At 48.1% G+C, this 7,383-nt stretch overlaps 1 long non-coding RNA gene across 1 annotated transcript in view; it reads right to left on the bottom strand.

The window, feature by feature from the left end:
• Positions 1-2,447: 2,447 nt before the first annotated feature.
• Positions 2,448-7,383, bottom strand: part of LOC138365440 (uncharacterized) — a 77,616-nt gene continuing 72,680 nt past the window's right edge. The window contains exons 2-3 of the long non-coding RNA XR_011228818.1: positions 2,813-2,891; positions 2,448-2,579 (exon numbers count right to left, since the gene is read on the bottom strand). This is a non-coding gene — a long non-coding RNA (uncharacterized lncRNA). The remainder of the gene's footprint in view (positions 2,580-2,812; positions 2,892-7,383) is intronic.

Genomic DNA, 7,383 nt, shown 5'->3' with positions numbered 1-7,383 from the left:
TGGATCCGAGGGAGACGAGGAAGAAGACGCAGAAGACATGACAGACCAGGTAGAAAGAAGGGGAACCCCAGACAGAGGACCAAAAGTGGGACCCTTCGGGACAGAACTCAAAGGAACAGGAGGGGGCAGTGGGCGTATCAGGGTCCAAGGCCCGGAAATGGTTGCGAGTCTGAGGAAGGTGGGAAGAGAGGAAGAGCGCAACACGCAAGCATAAGAGACGTTAGCATAAGGCAGGAGCCGGCAAACCTGGTTCATCGCTTCAGGAAAAGATAAACGCTCCCAGTGCTTCAAGTTGAGGACGGCTGCCTCAAGCTTGTATCGGATACACGCACAGAAGGTAGGATGGGCCTCACCGCAGTTGAGGCAGCGAGCCTGGGGAGAAGTGCACTCCGAATTAGAGAGACTTTCGTCCCCACACAAAGGACAGAGAGAGAGAGTCCCAGAGCAGCGGAGGGCACCATGCCCAAACCTCCAGCACTTGTTACAGAGCCTAGGAGAAGGAATGTACTCCTGGACAGAGCACCTGGCACCAGCAAGAATGACAGAGGGTAGAAGGGTCCTACCATCAAAGGTAATCTTCACAACCCGAAGGGACTGACGGCGACGACCACGAGGGGCACGAGTAAACGTATCTACCTGGAGGACAGAATGACCCTGGGCCTCAAGGATATGCCGAATATCATCGTGGCAGTCCTGCAGATTCCGAACACCGGTTGCAACATGGGGCAGAAGGAGAATAGTGCTAACACTGGCATTCAACCGAACATTCTTGGAGACCCGAACAGGGGTCTCGCCAAGGCAGGATAAAGAAGCCAAGTGGGAGGCCGCATCCTGAGAAGGAGCAGCAACGACATGTGTACCGAAACGAGTGGGGTTGAAGGTAACAGAGGCATCCAGGGAATCAACAAGATGCCGATGGAGGGAGAAATCGTCAGGAGGCATGGAATCAAGGAGGAGGAGATCAAAGTATTTGGCCCATGAAGCGGGACCAAACGAGGCCCGATACGTATCAGAAAGGGAAGGAATCGAGCGAGTGCGGCCGTGGCGCGGACGGCGTTGAGAACCCCCAGAGAGAGAGAGGGGTTAAAAGGCGTAGTAGTCACAACGAGAGACTTAGCCGTTCCAGGGGACGAAGTGGTCACTACTGTGGGCTTGAGGCTCGACCCAACCACAGAGGAGGGATGGGAGCTGGGGGAAGAATTCAGGATGGTCAAAGGAGGAGCAAGGTCGAACCCAACGCAGCGAAGGCTACAGAGCCTGGTCATCCAATACAGTCCGTCTCAGGGGCTTGGTCGCCCACCCCGAGCCTGAGAGGGTACAAGAGAAACATTAAACGACATTAATACAAAAAACATTTTCATCCACGAATGTGCCTCCATACCCACCATGGAGCCACAATTAGAGGCAGAACACTCAACAAGAAGCTATCACCGATCATGTTGGGGCCCCCTAGGGGTGCGTCGTGAGTATACGCCTCATAAACGCCACCTTAAGAACCGTCAGTCTGGCGAGATCGGGTTCAGTGACGAAAGGAGGATTGACAATAAAAGGCTCCCCTTGCTCTCAACTTTAGGTACTACAGTTCTATGGGTGCAAGAGTATGCCTCCTCACGCACCCGAGCGTCAAAATAGAAGTAGTCCAAAGGAATAACCAAAACAAGCAAAAGGTCGGCAGGAAACGACAAGCAGATAGGAGAAGAGGGGGGAGAAAAACGAAACAGAAGGAAAAGGAAAAGTTATTTAGTACAATTAGAGAGGACAGCAGCAGGAGCACAAGGCTACAAAAGGACAGAGGACTGTCCAAGGAGCCTCACACTCCGGCAGCCGCCCACTAAGCCCACCTCACAGCATCAACGAGCTGATACTGTGGTCACAAGCTGACCAGCGGTCCTGTGAGCTCATGCTGCATGCGTCAGCCTTGGTGGCTCGCTCAGTACTGAAGCTCTCACACCCAGGAATGTTTGCCACGATTTTTTTCTTGGGGACGTCTGTCAAGTATCTGTTGTGGGTGCACTATAGCTGCCCCTATCCCACATGGGGCGTTTAAATTAAGGCACTAGACACTAAAACAGTTATTAATGTATTGAGCAGTTCTGGTTTTGTTTCTCAAATATATATATATATATATATATATATATATATATATATATATATAATATATATATATATATATATATATATATAATATATATATATATTGCACAGTCTAAGGGTTAACAGGAGAGTCCTACTGCTTCGTCCATTCTCTTACACTGGTGTAAATACCTCATTCTCTCTGGTGCTGCCACTGCCTGGCGAGTGGGGACTGGTGAGGCCGCTGCCTGGTGGGAGTGGCTGGTGCTGCTGCGACCTGGTGTGTGACTGCTGCTGTTGTGCAGTGTAACTATTGCTCCTGCTGCTGTGTGGTGTGTGACTATTGTTCCTGCTGCTGCTGCGCGTGTGTGACTATTGCTCCTGCTGCTGTGTGACTATGGCTGCTGCACGGTGTGAGACTGCTGCTGACTGTGGCATCCGCCATTTTTTTTTACTCACTGGAGACCACTTGGTATGTCAGATGTTATTAGTATCTCGTGGGACCCCTGGAACATGTATGATTCATTAGCAGTGTGGGTCTTCCTGGAATGTCTAAAACGCTGCTGAATAAGTTCTAATGTAGTTGCTACACCTGTTTTAATCCAGTTTAAAATTGCCAAGTCACTCATTGAAACAATTTGTATAACTCTAAAAGCCATATTTAATATTTAACCATCTTTCACATGTGATTACTTAAACAATTTATTTCAAATAAACAAGAATGGACGGAGGACAAGACCTGTTTTCTCATGCTGTGTCAGAAGCTGCCTCACCAACACTGGCAATGGACGGTGGACAAGACCTGGAGTCCCTCACACCTGAAACAACAGTACGCCTTTTTAAAGTATGTTTCTTAACAATGTGCAAGTATAAACACTTTACACATGCCTGATGCACTGTGTTCACCCAAGCTCTTGTGACCAATAAACATTTACACACAACGAAACAATTACACACAACTAGTCTCGTAAACTGCCTGGTATCAGGTAACACTCATTGCACCCAGCCTTGTACCCTTTTTAACAAGTTTATATTTTTAAAATGTTTACATCATAATTAACAATGTCCCTAACACTATCGATGCCTCCACACTGGTACTCAATTTCTGTGGTATATACATGGTGTAAAAAAAAAAAAAAAAAGTGTAAATTTATATATAATATGATTTCCTGACTGCGCCACAAGGGGTTGCAGACGTCGGGCTCCAGTTGTCAGTAGTCGCTGGTCGGGGCCCCACCTGCCGATATGGACGCGGCTGGTACTACCCGTATTTGGAGGATCGACACTGAGGCTGGCCTTCTCTGCTGCTGTGGACTGGCCCGTTGTAGAAGTTGTTCTCCTAGACGTCCTCTGTGTTGACGTACCCGAGCTCCTGGGCCTCGAGAAGCTATCGCCTACCCGTGCTGCGGTGTCGTTTGCCACGTCACATGTTCACCAGGAATTTGTGGCTCGCTGGGAAGGCCACACGCTTCCTCTTCTGGCTTCGGCTGTGGAGATCTCGGATCCCTGGGGGCCCTTGTCGTTTGTGAGTGTTCACGGTGTGCCAGTGACCTTCCCCGAGGCGGCCCTCATGTCCTTGTTTATGCGGTTTGAGACGTTTGTGAAGCACCGGTCAACATTTTGAGTGCGGGCCGGCTGAAAGGGATTCCGGCTGGGTTCACGCACGCTTGTCATGCGGCTCACGTGCCCTATACCGTCCAGGGTCTCGTTTCGTGGGCTCCCTCAGCGGACCTTTTATCAAGGTCAAACCCGTACGTGTTTCCGGTGTGGTGCTGAAGGCCACGTAGCTGCTGGTTGCGATGCTCTTCGTGCTGAGGCCCCTTCAGTTTTCCTGGAGGATGACTTTCCCCACTTAGCTGTGCGTGTGGATTCTCCGGCGGATTCTCGTTCTGTGCAGGTGCCTGGTGTGGTTCCGCGGCGGTTCCAGCTGTCGCTCCGTCTGGACCCGATATGAAGGAATGTACAAATCTGCCCCACCGGTGAGCTCGGGAGACCAAGAAGCGCCTGTTTCGGACCTTCGTCGTTCAATAACTGCGGAGGTGCATCCACAAACTGGTGGCCTTGGGGGTTGCTGTAGGGGTGGAGCCTGCATCGCCTGCTGAAGGACATGTGCTTCCCGGGGCTGGCGGGGCGGTGGTTTGTCTCTCCACCCACGCCCTCTGCCTCATCGACTCTGGCAGTTTCCTCGTTAGCAAGTACCTCTTCTCCTCTGCCGGTTATGTCACCCTCCCTGGATGCCTCACGTGTGTTGCAGTCTACCCTTCTGCCTGCTGTGTCTCTTCCTTCTCCGATTCCGGTCTCCGTGCCTAGTGGTGTTTTTTTGCCCTGCGTTGTTGAAGATGCTGTTCTGCATGATCGTGCTGCCCCGGCTTTGGGGCCACCTGCAGATGGTTCTTCTGGGGCACTGCTTTCTGCGGGTGACAGTTCCGATGATCAGCGGCCTCTTTTTAAGCGCCGTCGCTCGGCTCGGGGTGCATCGCCTCGCCGGTCGTGGGCAGAGGAGCGTGATGCGATGGATGATGATACTCTGGCCGACGCTGTGTTGCTTCCTGTGGTACCTTCTGTGTTGGACACTGCCTCCTGCTGGTGGCTCCCGTCAGTGGGCGGTTGCCCCTGGTGATCGTGACCTTGTTGTGTTGTCGAAGGATGTGTGGCGGGGGGCCTCTGCTCCTGTTCCAGTTGGTGGGAGCGCTGGGGCTCCTGCCGAGCCACCCTCCGCGGGCCTCGGTGCGGTGCCTGGCGTCGACCGGAGTGCATGCCCTAGTGGGCGGGCCGGTGTGCAGCCTGCCTTGATGTCCGGTGTGCTTCCTGGTGTGTGGCCCTGTGTCCACCTGTGTGTATCGTCTGGCGAGGTGGTCCGCTCTGAGGATACTTTGGCTTTTGAATGTGATGACCTGGTGCATCCTGTTCCCTGGTGCTCATCTACCATCTGGGTTCCATGGGCGTAGTGTTTTGTCTCGGGAGTACCGAATTCGATGCCTCGACCTATTGCACCTCCTGGACGTCCGCTTCCTGAAATTGACCAACTTGTTCGGGAAGCTTATTGCTTACGGTTTCCGGCTCGGGAGTACCCGGAGAAGTATGAGTGATTGGCGTGTTTGGTTTCTATCTGTGTTGTGCGTGATGTTTCCCCGGTGCCTGCGTGCACAGGTGGGTGTCCTTGATGTGCATGTGGGCGGTGTGGGTGTTCTTGCCAATGCGTGGCCTGTTTTGTTGTGTTCGCGTTTTGTTTTGTGCTTTGCCTTTGGTATACATGTTTGTGTTGTGGTTGTGTGCGGTTGTGGGTGTTTGGTGTTATTTCTTTGTGTAGTTGCGCGCGCCCGTGTATTGTGTTGGGGTGGCGGGCGGTGCGGTTGTGTATGTTGCTTGTGTGCATGTGTTTCTTTTCTTGGCCTCAGGAATTGCTTTATTCTTTGTGCAACATTTCTGTTATTTATGTTATTTCTGTTTGTGTTTCCCTGTTTATGTATTTTCTGTATTTATTATTTCTGTATTAATTATTTATTGTTTCCTGTAGTTTTGTATTTTTGCCTCTCGGTGGTTTCGGAGGCCTGTTGTTGCCATGTATTATTTTGCACCTGTGTTTGGGTTGTTGGGCCGGGCTTGTTTGTGTGTTCTCTTTCTGTATTTCTGTGCTTACGGGTTTGTGGATGTGATTATGTTTTATGTTATTTATATATTTTGCTATTTATTTATAACGTTCTGTTGTTTGTGATAAACTCCAGTGCCCGTTTCAGGGTTCTCTCTTTTTGTGCCTTGTATCATGTGTTTTCTATCTTGGTTTTTGTTGGGTATGTTTAGTTTGCATCCGTGTTTACTTACTTTGTTATATTTGTCCTGTATGTATTTATGACTTGTTTATTCTGCAGTTGCTTGTTTTGTACATTGTGTATTTCTTTTATATATAACAAAAATTATATACAATAAATTGTTAGGACGGAATTTTATATTTGTATCTGGCAAACGTCAGAAGCATGCGATATATTTAATTTTAAAACACTCGGCAATTAGTTGGAAAATTTCTGAATGGTTTAATGACTACAGGAAGTTTATTGAACATGCCATCGAATATCGAATCATCGAATATCCTATGAGCATTAGGTAAATTACATCTGGGGCCTGTTACGATCCAGAGGATCTCACAGACAAAATGAGTAACATACTTTATTCACCCATTTCAAACTGTAGGAGTACATTTGCATGTAATGTGATATGCATATTGTGTGATTTATTAGGAGGTATGACTATTGTATATTGAATGCCATTGTAGAAGAGAGCAGGATTTTTTATGTTGGGCGAACGGGTCATGGACGTGAGAGTTTGATAGAGATGAGTCCGCCAGTGTATGTTGCCAGCTTGTTGAACCATTATATACATAAATGGCGACAATGACTAAAGATTGTTAATTAGTTTAGTTATATTATTAGAATTAACTGTTAGTATAACAGTGTGTCTGAAAGTGGTTACTTTCACTTTCGTATGTAGTGTGTTTTATTAGAGAATGTATCTGCCATGTGGTAACTGTGGGAATAGCCAGAGCACGATTAATGAGCCCGCCACTTTAGTGGTTTGTGGGGGAGTTGGTCGGGGAACACCTAAAGTAGGGGTATTTTGTTGCGTTTTGTGTCAAGGTTAAATATTTTATCAGTGATTACATGATATATTGTATGAAGTGAACTATTCATAATATTACTATTACAAGTATAATTGTGACTATAGCCAGAGAACATAACTTTTGTCTAAGATTATAATATACATGTTATACTTTTAATTAGTTTTTGTGTCCATCCCCCAGTTCACCTCTGATCAACTATAAAAAAAGTTGCAAAATCAATTATCGTCTGTTACATAAAAGATCAAATAATCTCTGGTTTTCACTAAATTTGACGATTTCTGGGCACTTCTAGAAATGACACTTCTACGGTGCCACTGGGGACGTTGGCTTCATTTCTTGACCTACCTTCAACATGTTCACTCAGGCACAAGTTTGCCTGATTTTATAGGCAGACTCTTGGATACCTTTACATGGTCAAAGACATGTTCTGGCCCATCCTGATTTATCCACGGTTTAGGGACTGTTAAGGATTCATTGTGAGGCATCAATGTGGGAGTATGTCTCAAGATTCTCCCACAGATGACTTGAATGGCTCATTGCAGTGCACAGTGCACCGATCTTCACGACTGTGACTATATTGTTCAGAAGCCTAAGTGACAAATCACCAGAGCAAAACAGACTGGTATCAGGTAACCCCTAGTGACAAGTGGAGATTGTCTGAGTGACCTGGAGTGAACTAAGGCAGTGCCGCCGCC

This window comes from Procambarus clarkii, chromosome 16 (genome assembly GCF_040958095.1).
Source record: "Procambarus clarkii isolate CNS0578487 chromosome 16, FALCON_Pclarkii_2.0, whole genome shotgun sequence".
Taxonomy (NCBI): Eukaryota; Metazoa; Arthropoda; class Malacostraca; order Decapoda; family Cambaridae; genus Procambarus; species Procambarus clarkii.
Note: the sequence above shows the minus strand (reverse complement) of the source record. Positions and strands in the feature narration are given on the sequence as shown.